Source organism: Salvelinus sp. IW2-2015, linkage group LG2 (genome assembly GCF_002910315.2).
Source record: "Salvelinus sp. IW2-2015 linkage group LG2, ASM291031v2, whole genome shotgun sequence".
Taxonomy (NCBI): Eukaryota; Metazoa; Chordata; class Actinopteri; order Salmoniformes; family Salmonidae; genus Salvelinus; species Salvelinus sp. IW2-2015.
In genome coordinates, this window is record NC_036839.1 from 7,689,478 (window position 1) to 7,707,160 (window position 17,683).

Sequence of the window (17,683 nt, forward strand, 5' to 3'; positions counted from 1 at the left end):
GGGCCGGGCGCAGTGCGTGCTGACCAGGTCGCTAGGTGTACGGTGTTTCCCCCGACACATAGGCGCGGCTGGCTTCCGGGTTGGATGCGCGCTGTGTTAAGAAGCAGTGTGGCTTGGTTGGGTTGTGTTTCAGAGGACACATGGCTCTCGACCTTCGTCTCTCCCGAACCCGTACGGGAGTTGTAGCGATGAGACAAGACAGTAACTACTAACAATTGGATACCACGAAATTGGGGAGAAAAAGGGGGTAAAAAATAAAAATAATAATAATAATGTATTATTATTGTGGTGAGGACGCACCATAGGCTTGTCTCCCCACTTGCGATCTCCAAACTCAAACGCTGTTCTTTGCTGTTGCTTTCACACATTTAAATGCATATGTGCTAAATCTATATTCCATCTATTCCTACAATAATTGCTAGCATGTAATCATTCTATACCGGTGTCGTTTATTGCAACACATTTCTGTTTGATAAGATAGATTTTCATTCAGCCAACCATTTYTTACCCTCTGAGCGGGMGCAATGTTTATTGTGCACATGAATGTTAACAAGACTCATATGAGGTAGAAGTTGTGTTTATTTAATTCAATGTCTGGTTTCGTTTGTTCATATTTCCGGGTTATGTCGGAGTTCCGTGTGTCTGTGTCCTACTGTATGTCTCTGTCATTCTGGTTGTGCGTAATAGGAGCACGTACGCCTCAGTGCACATAGAAATAGGCTAGGTGGCCTGAGCGCAATGCTTTGGAGTCAGTGTGTTGAATAACAGAGAAAAGTATTGTTCCATGTATGAATGTTGAGGAAATATCATTAATAATCATTAAGTCTGATTAAGAAAAATATACCAATGTAACAATGGATGTGGAAATTGCCTTTTACATTGTAGAACCAGTTTATTGGTTGTAAATACCAATTGAGTAATTGTATGGTCCTGGGAGGGGCCAAGTGAATATACAGTATGTACCTGTTTGAGCTCTTATACCGTTTCGATTTGTTTTCTCAAGGGGAGGCTGTGCAGTCTTGCCCTCTACCTGTGCCGGTTCAGATAGGACAAGTTAAGTCTGACACAGGAGCAATTTCTTTTGGGGTGTGTATATTTTGTCAATCTAYTTCTATATTTTGTATGATATGGCACTTTTACCATTGAATCACCAAGACCTGTAAATAAATCTACACTCTGACYACRTCAACCTGCCTTGCCTTCTGCTGATTTCATGCCCTTAAGACAGTTACAAGGTCCCTATTTTACAATTACATRATCAAAACGTGTTGTAGACAAAATAAGGRAAAGGGCTGTCTGGTAGCCTCAGTAAATAGACAAAGRTTTGMRGTCATTGYATGTATAGATACATTTTTTWMYTKRMYTKRRRMYTWAMYTKRAARAATTCAGCTAGCGTTAGCGCAATCCGCTAGCTGATCCCATAGACTTCCAGTCATTGCGCTAACATTAGTTAGCAATCACTCCAGAAACTACCTTGTACGTACAGACACAAAAATAGAATCYATGAGTTTATCTGAGTCCGGCTAAGTAGAACAAATCTTGCTCGATCCCTTTCAGAGAAAGGCTGCATTGATCTAAGTGTTTGAGCCCACGCTAAATGGTAAATGCAGAAACACTAGTTCTGGCCATGAGGAGGAAGAGTCTTGCAACCACACTTTAAAAAAAAACTTAGATTTAAAAGACATTGCGGCTGGCCAGCATGCGTGGTATGTGCCATTCTGACGGATGACAAAATCTGATTTATTTTGCTGGGTTGATCTGAAAGAGTCTAAATAGCCAATGACTGTCTCTTACGAAAGGTTACCAGACTCTAGTAACATTACCATACACAGTACCACCTACACAGACACGATCAGATCAGATCCAACTGTTCTGGCCCTGTCCATGTAACCTCCCCTCACGTTCACAAAGCTACAGGATCTCGACTTTGTTTGGAAGCGTCTGTCTTTGGCCCAGGTAGAGCGGCACTCTGGCRWGCCAGCAAAGAGCTTTCCCTAAAACTATCTCTGAGATCTCAGCCTAAAGCTGGGTCTCTAAGAGAGGGGGGTCCGAGGAGKGGGTAGGGTGGTATGGCGGAATGCATATAGTAAAACCCCCGGAGGATCAAACACAGGCGGCCTGAGCAAATATACTAAGCCACATTTATTCAGATTAAACCTGACTCGTATTCTGCATTTAGGCCGAGTAAGTCCCTGGTGCCTTCTCTTTCTTAATCTAACGAGAAAATATGATGCAATACTGTTTTCTCCCTCCTCCTCCCCTCGCTTTCTGTATGCATTTCTTTGATTGCCGTCCAAGCTCCAGAGTCGCCGTGGACGAACTCTAACCCCAACCACATGCGTTTTCCTTTCCCCAGGTTTTGGATACCTGACCAGGCAGCTGATGGGGCTAGCCGGAGGCCGYATGGTACTGGCCCTGGAGGGGGGCCACGACCTCACTGCTATTTGTGACGCATCCGAAGCCTGCGTCTCTGCTCTGCTAGGAATCGAGGTAATACTTGAGAGCGAAGGATGGCGGGAGGGAGGGATTTCTTTATTTGTTTTCATTAATTTGCCACTCCACCTGTTTAGGGAGACTGTCTCTACACATCCAGTTCAATCAGGAGGTGAGAATAGAGCTCAGACGGCGCTCTGACTGGGTGGTTATGCCGTCTTTCTGGGCCGTTGGCACAGTCATAGGTGTGGTGCTGAAAGGGCTTTGGCCCAATGCCGCCACCCACTGAGAGAGCGAGAGAGAGAGAGAGGGAGAGGGGGTGGAGAGAGCTGGAACAGTGAGTTAACAGAGATCGCCATCCTCTCTTTCTCTCCATCCCTTATCCATCCCCTCTCACTTTCTGTCCCCACCGCCCAGTGTGGGAGGATACCACCGCCAGGGAGAGGGAGGAAGTAACAACGGTCAAGTTGAAGAATCTGAGGTTAATTGTGGATGTGTGTAGGCTGGACCTGGAGCTGAACCAACTGTCTGTCTTCGTCCCAAATAGCGCCCTATTCTCTACGTAGTGAACTCATTTTGACCAGAGCCTTCTGTCTGCTGTGATTCATGGCACAGGCCCACTGATTTTTCACAAGATAATGGATGGAGTCTAGTGTTTTCTTGGCCATGGCTTAGATATAATTTTAGATTTTGGTTCCATGATAACATGCTTTGGCGCTTTGAATATCTTCACCATAAGAATACTGTAACCAAATGGAGAGGAAAGTGTATGGTTGCTTCAGTGTTTTAATGTGGGTGTTGTGGTGGTGTGATTTGTGTGTGTGTGTGTGTGTGTTGTGTGTGTGTGTGTGTGTGTGTGTGTGTGTGTGTGTGTGTGTGTGTGGTGTGTGTGTGTGTGTGTGTGTGTGTGTGTGTGTGTGTGTGTGTGTGTGTGTGTGTGCCACCATAACTGTTTCAGTTATTTGAGGTCCGGCTTCTGTACTTATACATTTAAGTCAGACACTTTTTGTTCATCAAGACAAATGACCTGAGAAAGACCCTGAGGACTTGTGATGTGGGCACCAGCTGAAAGCCATAGGGACCATAGTGTCCTATCTAAATATTGAATAATGAATAGTCCACACGGAAATATTGGAAGACAATTAAACGGGTTGGCTAGTGCTGACCCTTGGCTAGTGCTGTCCCTTGGCTAGTGCTGTCCCTTGGCTAGTGCTGTCCCTTGGCTAGTGCTGTCCCTTGGCTAGTGCTGTCCCTTGGCTTAGTGCTGTGCTTGGCTAGTGCTGTCCCTTGGCTAGTGCTGTCCCTTGGCTAGTGCTGTCCCTTGGCTAGTGCTGTCCCTTGGCTAGTGCTGTCCCTTGGCCAGTGCTGTCCCTTGGCTAGTGCTGACCCTGTATAAACAGATGAAGTGCTGATGTCATGTCTAATACAGAGGGAGTGCAGTGGTCAGAGGCTGAAATAGAACCTCTGATAGTAGTGAATTTCCAGGCCCCTGCATCCTGCGTTTGTATAAACGTAATTTATTTTGAGCAAGTGACCGTCTCTTAAGTGTTGCTGCAGACCAGACCAGACCAGGCCACAAACACACATCCTCTGTGTTTTCTGTCGTTGGACAAGACATGCGTCCCAAACGGCATCCTATTCCCTATATGGTGCACTACTTTTGACCAGAGCACTATGGTCCAATAGGGTGTAATTTGGGACATAGACAAGGAGAGAACCTGCTTAAACCGTTTGCCAGTTAGCCYAGTGAAACTGTAAAACCTCCATTAACGAGAGGCGTACGTGGCTATAACTCGTAATGTACCGCCCCTCAGTCTAATAGTGCACCAAAGAGCGGTGTGTAAGTGTATTTTTATTGTTGTAAAACGGAATGCTACCTCGTGATTCAAAGGCAAGTAAACAGTAGCAGCTTTGGCATTTCGGTTTACCTTATAAGATCATAGAGTGGGTAACAAAATTGGAAGCACTGCTGGGATTTMTTTTCATGTGCGCACCGGCGCATATTACTCCAGCAAAATGGACAACGAGTGAGAGATATTGGAAAGGTAGCTAGCTGGCTAACCGTGAAGTTATGGATGTACATGCAGGATGATTATTCATGCACACTGTTAGTATTGCACTAGATGCTGGCGAAGTTGAGTACAGATCGATAAACGCCAGGAAGAGATMAAATGGTCTGGTGAGACTGGACTGGGGGATAAGAGGACTGGCTTGGGTGCCTGTGTTATTCTAGCCCTCCCTCCAGACAAGGCAGTAAATAAGCTCTTGGAACCGTAAAAAAACAGATGGCCCTGCTCCAATGTGGATCTTGGGCCCGAAGCAAAACMAACAGAACAATAATGCTGAACCGGCGCTAATAAAACGTGGTCACCTCAACCAACCGCCCCAGAGAAAGGGAAAGCAGCGAACAACCGTTGCAGCTTTGATCTAGAGTGACAGGGACCAGCTGTGGCATTGGAGAGGAGTGGATCGCGGTCAAACCGTTCTAAACCCACCAAGAAAAACTCAAAGTCTGGAAAGGAATTTGAGCTCCACAGCAATGCTAACCTGTCAGAAGAACTAGATCTTAACAGTTCTGAGCTGGAACAAGGTTTGCTTTGGAGGGGGAGCTACACAAACGTTCTGTTGAGCCTTAAAGGTGCAATCAGCAGTAGAAACAATAACACAGTGTTTTCCCCGCCCYTGTTTTGGTAAAAAGCTCATGTTTGGGGCTGGAGAAATGTAACCACTCTCAAATTCATAAACCGAGCTATGGATGCAAGGACTGACCATCCATGTTTTGAAACTATACGTTTGTTTACATTTACTTTGATTACAAACATTGGAATAAAACAAGCTTGGGTTCTGATGGGGTGAGACAGTCGAACTATGCTCATGAGGGATTTCTAATCAATATTCTTCAAGAGTCCAAAAATGGATGTTGCAACTGCTGATTGGCCCTTTAATGCAATAACCTTAATCTGTTTACCTGCACTGGTGCCTTTGAATGACTCAGAGGTCATTGCCATGACGACGATTACAGTAACATCACACCGGGAGCCTGCAAYGCCACTCTCCAAAGTCCCTTCTCCTCCAATTTACCACTGAGAGTAATGACTTGGTTTAATACATGGAGGCAATGAAGGAGGATAGAGAAAGAGGACAGAGAGAGAAGAATAAGAAGAGGAAGAATGGAAGGTTACTCCTGGAAAGGTTAGGACTGGGATGGTCTCATGTTTCAGTAGCCAGGAGAGAGGGTTGTTTCGTGGGGTCAATGGGCAGGTCAAAGCGAGTCTGGAAGTCTAAAAAGAGGCCCTGGCCCTGTAAGGCTCCCTTTATTGCCCTCCTCCCCGGGACCCCGTCACCAGCCCACATCTGAAAGTGGTTACCCTCACACCTCTCCCGACAGGGTCACCAACAGGCCTAGAGAGATCGCAGAATCAAAGGAAATTGGGGAATCATTTGAAGTCGGGGGAGGAAGCTATTGTCATAAACCAGCGAGCTCTGGGGTTCGAGTTTCACGCCGGGTGTTGGGCAAGAGGAAAAACGCAACGCCACAACACCCGTTGATAAGGAGTTAGAACACACGGCTCATTAGTCGCCTTTGACTGGCCATGAGCTGCCGCCGTATTTAAACACTGGTGATTGGCCAGACCCACTGTGATTTGCATTGCCTTTTCTCATTGGGTGTTTGGCAAGAGCCCTGTCAGTCTASGAACAAGTGCAGATCAGACCCTCGTTAGTGTGTTGACCCATTCAACCAGTTGTAATGGGACGAGAGGGAGAAACGCAAGGCAGTGGAGACAAACAGATAAAAGAAGAAAGTTAAAACGTTGCTAATCAAAATGGCCGGATGCGAGTGTTTTATCAGAGTCTTTGCAAAAGGTCCAGTGTAATGGAGGTGGAACGCAGCGTAATGACTCGCCAGCGGCAGTTTGATGTGGCTAATAGAGAGGGGGGAAAGGGGTCTTGTGTGTTCGTGGATGTGTATGTTACGTAGAGATGCTAGTCTGCTGCTGTATTTGTTTGTGAAGTCAGAGGCAGGGCTTTCAGTTATTCGAGCAACACTCAAATGACTTAACTAAAACACTAAACTAAAATGCATTACCAAAAATGATCATTGGTCTCTCATTGGCCTAAGAATAAGGTCTCAAATGTAGACATACTAGGGCTTAAGACAGGTCCACAATCGGGGCCAAACGTCTAGATTGGGTTTACAGCCCCACTGCCTCCTGTGTGACTGTAGTGTGTCCATCAAGCATTTTACTGGGCACTCCACAGTGAGAAACATATTCCCCCATTTTATTGCCAGGTTAAGACTAGCTTTGCTATAGCGAGCGTTGGGTTCCCTTTGAAAGTGGCTTGGATTAGCTTGGGGGGGGGAATGATACAAATCGGTGAGTCAACTTTACGCTTTGAGTGTATAATCACTAAAGCCTCTCTAGTTAAATTTCTCATGAATGATGCATTGGTGTCGATGCCAGTCAACTCTGACCTCGTGACTAATTGACAAATGTTCGCAAGCAGATGTTGCGCCCCCTCCTCCAAATTGGGGTCGTTAGCGATTATGTGATCAACAACAGGCTAATACGCCAATTGTTGCTAGTCGCTGACGAAGTTATCCCTGGTGTTTACACTCTAGCTACAGTAAGCGTGGTCCATTTCACCTGGCCCTCTCAGGCTTTAGCGTTTCACTCTCTTTAGCGAACAGAAATGTACCGGCGCTGCATAAAAGGTCACCTGCTTTGCTCGATACGTAGTTAGCTCGTTAAACTAGCACAGCGTAATCAACCGGTGTCAGCGATCGATCCTTCGCCCCGACCAAGCAACCAACAAACAATAGATGTCTTGAGTCTACTGAACAAGTCAAATTCCTCCCACCCAGTGTTATGGTTTCAACGCCTTTCACAGAATTTGTATTTTATTTGTTGGCTTCAACCGCATGCGTTTGAAGGCCGTGCCACACACTCAAACAGACAGATTTGGATTTAAGCAGGCAGGCAGCAATGGACAGAGTGATAGTATACTGTCCTCCAACAAAAGCTCTTCTCTCTCTCTCTCTCTCTCTCTCTCTCTCTCTCTCTCTCTCTCTCTCTCTCTCTCTCTCTCTCTCTCCTCGCCTCTCTCGCGCTCTCGCTCTCTCTCGCTCTCTCTCTCTCTCTCTCGCTCTCTCTGTTGGAAAAAGGCAATGGTTCTCTCGCTATGAAGATGGAGGGATGAAGGAGAGGTGGAGAAGAGGGAAGAGAGGTTTAGTTAGAGGGGTTAGAAACTCAAATAAACGCTCTGCGTCACGGTGGATGCCGTAGGGGGGCGCCGTGTGTGTCATACCTGCCAGGCAGGTCCGTAGCGCGCTGACAAGAGCCATTAAAGTTTATAGGCGTGCGGCACAGCTGCTCGTCAAACTGACAGACAGACAGCCCACAGAGCCCCCCGGCCTGGCCCCGTGTGGGGACCCCCTCCCTGGCTATGGTGCAAGGCCAGGCTGGAGGCAGGGGGTCTCTGGGGGTAGTAGTGGGGTAGTGGAGGAGGAGGGGTAGTGGTGGAGAGATGACTGGGCTGCTAGGAACTGGAAGTGATCCACTGAAAACCACAAACACAGTAATGGGCACACATTCATGGAGCCTTGGCTTGTTCCTGTGAGGAAYGAGAGAAAATAAGATCAAAACTAGACAGAAGGATGAGTGATAGGGACCGAACTCAGCAGTATTTGAATGGTTTAGCAGTGTGTCCCAGCTTTTTTTAAACGTGCTTTGAGTGTAAGGTCCCTCTATTTGGTGGGCATCACTAAGGGCTCTCCGGTGGCCTGGCATAAGTGACGCCTAAATTGAACAAAGTGCTTTGTTGTCTGTACATGCATGTGTGCACTGGACCAGCGCCAACCCCTGATCTTAGTACTGACAGACCCGCGCTCTGAGGCCTGTTTCCTCAAAAGGTGCCGGAGTTGCATGACAGACATCCATGTGCACCACTGCTGCTCAACTCAAGGGAGTGAATGATAGGACAACAGTATGTGTGTGTTTTTCAGTACCACAAAACATTATGTGATACTATACAGCAATGCAGGTTCGATTGAAGGGACCCATCCCAAGGTCTTGTCGTGTTTTGAAAGAAGATTAGACTATGTAAGGTTGTACTAAAGAGGCCAAGGGGCTAGAAAATGTTGTTGCGTGTGTGTGAGTGAGAGTGTGAATGTTTGTGTGTGTGTGTGTGTGTGTGTGTGTGTACACATGCGTTCTTGCACACTTGCTTGCTTGCGTGTGTGTGTTTGAGCGAGTGCGTGCTTGTGTGTGCGTCCGTGAGTGTGTACCCTTGTGTGTGTGTGTGTGTGTATGATGCAGCTTGTCGTGTCACAGCCGGATTAAAGTATCCCTCTCCTTAGACTGGCCTCTCCCGTCGCCCTCCTCACCCCCTCCCACCCTCTATTTGTTTTAATTAAAAGAAAACTTCCAGCCTTGGCCGAACGGGACCGACCGGCGATCCCTTTTTCCTCTCTCTCTCGTCTTCCTTCTTCTAATGTTTCAAGACTTTTTCTAGCTTCTCCTCCACTTTTCAGTTTCGAGCAAGGTTATGATAGGGCAAAAAATACAGCTGCCTGCCTTTATTTATTTCGGTGTTTATACATAGAAGCATTTGGGGCTTTTGGGGGGGGGGGGTTCTGCGCACAAGGTGAAAAAAAGCAGCACACACTGTGAGCCAGAGGGAAATGGAATCGTTCCGGATTGGAAAGGCAGCTTGGGGAATGCCCCCGTTTCCTCTCTCCTCTCCTTCATGGCTTCGTCTGACTCTCTGAACAGAGTATTCCCATAGTGTGTGTGTGTGTGTGTGTGTGTGTGTGTGTGTGTGTGTGTGTGTGTGTGTGTGTGTGCGTGCAAAGTGGGACCCAGCACAAAAGCACACATTGTAGCCTGTGGTGGAGAGTAGCTCCTTGAGTGGGAGGCTACAGTGCATCTGTGAGCCTATTGTTATTGCGTCCAAATGTTCTCCACCGCTGGGCTGGCTGGGTGATTCAACACTGGGCAGAAGTCCACAGTCAGAAGTAATCAAGTTATGATCTTCAGTTTTTTTCTGTTCTGCTATTGCCGTGTTGTATGTAACCTGTCACTCACTCCAGTGTGTGTGTGTGTGGGTGTCTCTCCCCAGTTGGATCCTATCCCTGAGGAGGTGATGCAGCAGAGGCCCAACCCCAACGCTGTTCACTCCATGGAGAAGGTGCTGGAGGCACACAGTGAGTGTCGCTCTACTCTACTCAGACAGGAAATAGCCCCACTCGATCTGCTAGAACCACAGAATGATTCAGAGATTTGATTTGCCAGTGTGCATTTACCATCAAATCTCAACGATGGTCTTAGATCAGAAAAAAATAAAAACAGCAGCACTCAGCCCCGGATGACTGAAGTTGTTTGACCCCTGGTGTAGTTTCTCTATGTTATTATCATGATCCTTTAACCTTTCACCTTTGTCCTGTCCTGTAGGTAAAAACTGGCGCTCTCTGCAGCGCGGGGCCTCCACGCTGGGCTACTCTCTGAGCGAGGCTTGCCGGTGTGAGTCGGAGGAGGCCGAGACCGTCACCGCCATGGCCTCCCTCTCTGTGGCCAACAAGCAGAGGAAGTACGTCCCCTCGTGAGGCGTGCGTGTGTGTGTGTGTGTGTGTGTGTGTGTGTGTGTGTGTGTGTGTGTGTGTGTGTGTGTGTGTGTGTGTGTGTGTGTGTTGCGCGCAGGCGCGCCGTGTTTTACGCCGAAGGTCACATCGACCAAAAGCTTAGCTCTTCAGTACAATTAAAAAAAAAAAAAAATGTATTGATCCAACCTAAATGTGCAGAGGTTTCTGATACTCACTAGTCTCACACCTTCCTGCAGTTCACATGTGTAGTGTGGAAGTGCTGCCTGTGACAGGTGTCATTGTCCCTTCTTTCTCCAGGAGCGAGGAGGAGCCTATGGAGGGCTGACCAAGCCCCCTTCACCATTCAGAGACACTCAAGGTCTCCAATTTAGGTCTCCCATTTAGTACTCAGCCAACCTCCATTTCAATTTGACCCACCCCTTGGCCCCACTCGCACCCTGTCTAGGAGGCGCATCAGCCCCGGGGGACAGGGGGCAACGTATAAAACGACTTGGTATGAAACGGAAATGGAAGATCTCACTCGCCCAGAATGGACGGACTAAAACGCCCCCGATGTGTGGTTCCGTCTCTACGTGGGGAGGCAGAACACAAGGAGCCCCGGGTTGCCAGGTCTTGTCAGGTCTTTACTCCAGGACGGGTGGGATCTAAGGTGACTTTAAATCACCCCACGCTGGCAACATTGAGTGTCTGTGATTTTTTGGGGGGAACAGACACAATCGCTACGTTCGAAGTACTGCTCCAGACACAGAATTTCTCATTTAGCCATCTCCTTTCGTATTTTCTTTCTGTCATTTGTTCCTTTTTCCTCTTCCGTTCAGGAGAAGCAGCAACCGAGCCCTGTGATGTAGTTACTACTTTCTTTACGAATGTTTGATTGTTACCATTCATGAAAGACTTTGAGAAAGGAGAGATGTCGCAGGGTTTGCTGATATTTCTTGGCACATTTTCCGATTGGCAAAAGCAGGCGTTTTTTTTTTACAGAAGAGGAAAGGTATAAAGCAAGGAAAAGGGAAGGAGAACACGATGGACAGGTGACCTGGGGCCTCGWTTATCAAAGGTGCGTGCGCACAAAAAAAGAGTCTCAACCTTGCGTGCGCCAGTTTTCCCGCAAAGGTTAGTGGTTATCAATTTTGAACTTGATGGGAAAGTGTGCGTATATCCAATGAAATCTCAGACCATGCGCACGCGCAACTTCTAGTGGTTGATCAACCRTATTGCAAGTAAATATTGTTATTTTGGAGGAAATGTAGGTGTTTGATGCACGGGAATTATAATAATGGTAGGCTGATAAAAACATAAAAATGTATATACCTATTGATAAAATAGATGCATTTGCCGTTGGTAAGGAGATCATATAGCAGCATGTCGCCTAATATATTTATTTCACTTTTATTATATAGGCCTAAATCAATCATATTGCAGGACATGTCTCTCCTTTTCTGACATGACTGGTTCATTTCTGCTACACAACAAATATTACGCTACCATTTATCCATCTCTCATTCAATAGCCAAGCATGCTCGAAAGTAAATAGACCAGTAGCCAATGACAGTATAGGTAGGCTAAAGTATCCTTGTGCGATAGGAGCGCGACATCATAGCCTATTTAATCTCAGAGACTATGCCAAAGCAGGAAACATAAACACAATCATGTATTGATGAACAAAATATTGAACAACAATTCTTATTTTGTATAGAAGTCTGGGCTCTAAGCAGCATTTACTTTTCAATTGTTCAATAGACAATCAATCTTGCCGAATACATGGCCAGTGTTTGCCACTCTCTATAGTTTAAAAAAGTCACTGCAAAAGATGACAACACACCTCTACATAAATGTGATCACATTTACCATTGCACTTTCTTTTAGTGACTATCGTGGCCCAGTTCCAATATCTCCAAATTATACAGCAAATGAGGGTGTTTTTGTTACCATGAAAGGTGAATGGAGGGCGTTTTTCCATGCAGGGTGGTAACGCTCGTTCACGAGTGCACAAATATAGTATGGCTCTGATTAATCAATGAAAACATGCATATATGTTGCGTGCAACAGTTTGATAAATCCCAATCATTTGTTCTGCACACAAATCCTAGAATGTCCACGTACGGCAGAATTTTGTAAGAAATGTACGCAGCGGTTGATAAATGAGGCCCCAGCTCTTCTGGTTTGAGATGACCGACTGTAAAAAGACTGTGAGTTTGTGCCTTTCTAGTTCCTGCCTGGTGGATTTCACGATGAACTCAAGACGAAGAGCTTTGCCTTAAATTTGTTTTGGAGGGAGAGAGGTGCCCTCCTCTCGCTCTCATGTCTCATCTCCTTTTGTGGTAGTGAGACTGGCAATGCCGATACGATGGCACATAGACTGGAGGCCCTTGGCATGTTTACCCTGACTTCCCTCTAGCCTACTGTCCCACCCTGTTCCATTTGACCTTGTTGTCAGTGCTTGACTTGGGAAGGAGCTCACCGCAGCTGACTACCGGCACACAAACTCCAAGTCAAACACTACTTGTCGTAACCCCTTTACTATTGTTTCGAAGGTAGTTGCCGTGCTACACAGGGACTAACATGGTTGAGTCTTTTTCAGTGGAACGAGAGCCTTCAATGCTTGAAACATCAGCCAATGATGTAGCTATCTTCTGGTATATAAACCCTTTACCAAATACACGCCACCTCTACGAAAGAGTTAGCTAGCATGCACTGTAGTCTGTACTAGAGAGATTTGCCATTTTAAACTAGAATGCTGTTCAAAAATAGTTGTAGTAAGACAAGAAATTATGCCAAAGCGTGACGTTGCTATCAGCTCAATAGTCTGGTGCCACGTAGTATTGTAACCATATAGGACAGATATTGCTATCATGACTTWACGTTCAAAATTGTTCTCTGTGAGGGAATTATAACAGTTGACCAATTTCTATCTTTACACACATCACCCTTCAAAACGTGGTAATGTCACAATGTTCAGATGCTCTTACCTTCATTTAGGGGCTCTACCCACAATTAGCCGTTCTTTTTTTGCGTTGTTCAAAGAGATAAACAACCACAAAGCTCATGAGTCTTTGTGTTACCATGGTGACAGAGCAGTTAGACAGACGTGTACCCACCTTTGTGAGTTTACAGAGGGGAGCAAGTGGCACCCGTATTCTCTGACATTCGGTCCACGCTCCTTGTTAGGCACAGCTGCTCCCCAAGTGTCAGTTGCTACTGAGTGTGTGTGTGTGTGTCACATGTCACAATCCAGTAAACAAACCCTTTATACATTGACACAGTCATCATAGCTACTGCTAGGTGTGTGTTTTTAGGCACGGGAAAGGGTTTTTAACCTCGTGTGTGTGAGACACATTMAATAACTGTCTCTAACTACATACAYTTGACYTAGTTCACAAACACCTRTAGCTCAGAATACAGAGAATGAATGAAGTAGTGATCTGAATATGGTATATTGAAACCCCCTCCCCAACTCATGTTGCGCCTCTTGGCAACTACCTTCTACGTTGTCCCATTGACGTCATAATCCCTTTTTTTCTACTGTTGGTAAACGAGGAAGAACTGAGAAGATTCTGCGTGGGTCTTTCTTCTGGATGTTTCCACCACGGTTGTTTTGATGACTCCTCCATCCGTGTTGTTTTTACCCGTCTTTGTCTCTTCTCTTGTTTCCGTTTTGTCCCCGTTGTCTTTTAAGCAGTGGGCTCCAGTGTCTTTGGTCGTTCTACTTTTGAGTTGTTTTCCTGTCATTTTGTATTCTTTTGAGTTCTTTCTCTCTCTTACACTTTGTACAGTTCCTTTTCACGGTGAAACGTTCTGGGGTTGTGAGGGGAGGGATGGGGTATGCAAATATTTCTACTTTGTWWAACGATTCCAACAGTTGTGTGTTTACTATGCTGGGTGTTCATGGTAGATTTATATATGACAACACATCTATAAGTATATTATATCTTATGAGAAATTACAATCTTGTTTTGGGGAAAAGAAAATTAGAATTGCAAAGTCATATGCTCATGTTTCATTCCCCGGTCTGGTTTGGCCCTTCCTGGTGACGCTGAGGGCACTGTTCATTATTCCTGGCTGCCATTGGCTGAGGGTTCAGTACAGTAGYATCCCATTTGGTGTCWKTTTCTCTACAGTATACACCACTGACCTAGGCTCTATTAATACTTCCTGACACTAYATAGAGGAGTAGAAAGGCTGTTCCCAAACAAAGGCTTTGGGAATAGACATGTCGCTTGTCTCTTATATTGAATTTCCTTCTCCATTAAAACAATGTGACAACCCACCCATGTAAACWTGGGGTTACAGTGGAATTTCACACTCTTACATAGGTAACACCTTCTGAYCTGCAACCAAACACTCTAGCTGTGTTTTGTAAAACCTTCTGTATACTATCTAAGGATTTGTAATTCAGAAGCAGTAGCGGTGCTTGGATAAAATCACTGGGGAAGCCAAGCCAGTAAAAAAAGCCATATTACAACCAATGTGTTGTGATAATTGCGTGGTTTGCTCTATAACCTGTTAGTTCATATGCCTTGCCACCGTGATGTATATAGGCCTAAGGCCGAGACAATAAGGAGACACAGTGGCAGAATAAATTCAACCACAGCTTTGTTTCACCACAAAACTGGGGAGCAACATCTATCCAGTGGAACATCTATCCACAAAGTATATTGTAACAAACAGTTACATGACCTACAGCATGGTCAATCAAGTTAATGTTTCTGACATTTTTTGGACTACTAAACAACTTGATTTAGGACACCGGAGAGTTACCGCAAGTCGCAAAGAAAACAGGAGCTGCCTCCACTATTCCAGCACCATTTCAACTTCAACATTATCAAAACACCTATGCTTAGTCTAATACAGTGACAACTAAAATATTCCAAAAACCATTCAGTCCAATCAACGTAAGCTAAATAGGATGTGCCTGTCCATAGTACTGATTTCTCTGTGCGTGTGTGTGCAATGAAGTAGAAAAAACATGTTGACTCACCCTACTTGTAGAGAAACGCCAATGCCATCCCCCTCTCTTGCCGAAACGGTTTATGACTCTGTCATACAGTACACGTTTTTGTCGTCCTAGGCTACCTGGCTAAAATGCTTTGTCGCTAGCCTAACTTCCTTTCATGGGCAACAATTAGCCAGCTAATTAACCTTCACCAACTACATCTAGCTACATATTGAACTTCTATCCTCTCAGACCAGAGGCACAAATGTATGAATTTATGGTTAGAACCGAATTGCCGTTAAAATCATTGGCCAGTATGGATAATTAAGTAAAACCACAAGTCCAAATCCCTATCTCCGTCCATGACTCATTTAGTAAAGGGACAATTTTAGCTAGCCACCAGAGGACAACAACACAACGAGATGCAACAATTCAAGTTTTTTTCTGTCAATGACAGTTGACTTTATTTGAAGTGATTAGTGTGAAGCCAAATCCAAACTGACTTCCCTTAACACTTTTTTTGGTGTGCCAGGACCATTCACAGTTGAGCTCGCTCAGTTTAGCTCAAGGCTGATTGGCTGTTATTGTATATAAAAAAAAATATCAAGGAAGGCAAATGCTCACTGGCTTCCCTTGCATTCAATGCTATGGGCAGCAACAATATCATACTCTTTTTGACCAGACAGCATCAGATAGATGGCCTACACATACAGAGACAGAACGGCACTGTTTTACTCGCTTGGATGCTTTCTCCGGTGAGATACATTCAGCCTCTTGCGAATTGAAGGAAAATGATGAAACACAGAGAGACAAAAGATACATTATTTTGTATGTTATTTTACTTCAATTTTGGGGGAAGCCTGGCTTCCCTTTGCACCCATGAATACCTGTTCCCGAAGGACCTGTCTTGGAATGACATGATAATTACACAAGAGTTTCCCTATAATGATTAATCACCATAAGCCCAGGTGTCATAGTTAACTCATCAAAAGTCCCCCCCCCTCTCCCTTTGACCTCATCCAGCCCAAACTGCTYCTCTCTGACAGCTGTAGCAGACGACTAGTGAGGTCAAGGGTCATCTCAATGGATCCAGTCTCAGCCAAGGGGGTGGAGTATGAATTAATAGTCGAGTCTGCGTCACAGTTGTGGTTGTTGTTATTGTATTGGGGAACAATAGTAACCGATCATCCAGAGCTCTCCCAGAATGCTCAGTGCACCAGCCTGAGCAATTGGCAGTTATGGTTTAGTCACTTGTATTCAAGCAATCTTTCTCAAAGGGACTTTATACTATCTGGTTATCATAGTGTCCAGATAGTCATTTGAACATTCTCGTGCTCTACAGACATTCCATTTGTTTTGTTTTTCTTTGTTTTATCATTTTTTTTTCTTTTCTCCTCCTGTTTTTTTCTCCTCTTCTCACAAAAAGGCCTGAGGATTGTCTGTCGTTTATTTAAAGGGCCTGGTTGCCGGATTCTGCACCATTCCTCTTCCACCACCTCTAACTTTCTCTGCATGGTTTGTGTGTCCGCATGCCTGTCTCTGTCCCTGTAACTTATCTGCACAAGACAAAAAGCACTGAATGGACAGAAGTACGTTTTTATCACAGCGTCGGGATTCGGGAGCGAAGCATGACGCAAGAACTTGTTTTTTTGCAACCTATTTTTCTTTTCCCCCGCAATTGACGATGAGGAAGAACGGCACTCCATGTTGGTCTGACAGATGTGCTTTTTACATGTAAAAAAAAAGATCAACAACAAACTGAACGACTTAATATTTTACAACATCTTGATCTAGCACTTGTGACATACAGACAATAGATTTTACTGTATTTGTGCACAAAAACTGTTTGAGGGAAACTAAACGACAGGAGACAACAGGAGAGACCAACTTATTATATMATTTGAAGTTGGGACGGAGAGACGTTTTGTTTTCGAGGCGTCTGGAGATATCAAAGGGCTCTGTTCAGATGAATGGCCTATTTTGTCGTCATTCCACTTCAGCCAGTAATATCTGTGACCACTGTGGTAAGAAAAAGAACAGTTATAGGTTTACAGAATGTATGAAATGCATATGTTTTTATATTGTTTTCTTTTGACTCTTGTTCTCTCCATTGTTACAGAATAGTACTTTTTTCTGGGGACCTTAGCTCTAACATTTTCTCTTTGACATCTACACTATAAAGTATAATGTTTTGGAAAAACCACTAAGCCTTGTTGTTTTTTCCCTGGGGGCTATGGTCAGATGAGTGGTTGAACAAAAAGGAAAAAGTCTAAATGACTGTCATGCAAACTCGAGGCCCATCTTGAATCATACATGAATCACACACCCAGATACTGACAAACTTCAGGACATACATTGTTTCAGAAATGAAAGGCGTCAAATGAGTTAACACAAAGTGCCTTCATAAAAGGCATGAAACATCTGTGTTGCTGAGTGCTTGGCTTTTAGCGTGTCTTAGCCGCTCTGATGTTGCGGTCAGCTTTTTGTAAATAATAGTAATTCGATGCTTGCTTACATTTGTTCTATTTCACACATGTACAAGTGTATATCATACACGTGTGAATTGGAAATGAGTTTTTTGCATATCCCACTCCCCCCTAAGACATCCTCACGGCCAGGGATCAGCCATTATTGACGGTAACCCTGGAGCAAATAGGGTTAAGTGCCTTGCACAAGGGCACATCAGCAGGTCTTTCACCAARTCAGCTCAGGGATTC

General features: G+C 45.0%; 1 pseudogene; it reads left to right on the plus strand.

The window, feature by feature from the left end:
• The window catches only part of LOC111972666 (histone deacetylase 4-like), a 143,298-nt pseudogene extending 126,129 nt beyond the window's left edge, over positions 1–17,169 (plus strand).
• The last annotated feature ends 514 nt before the right edge of the window (positions 17,170–17,683 follow it).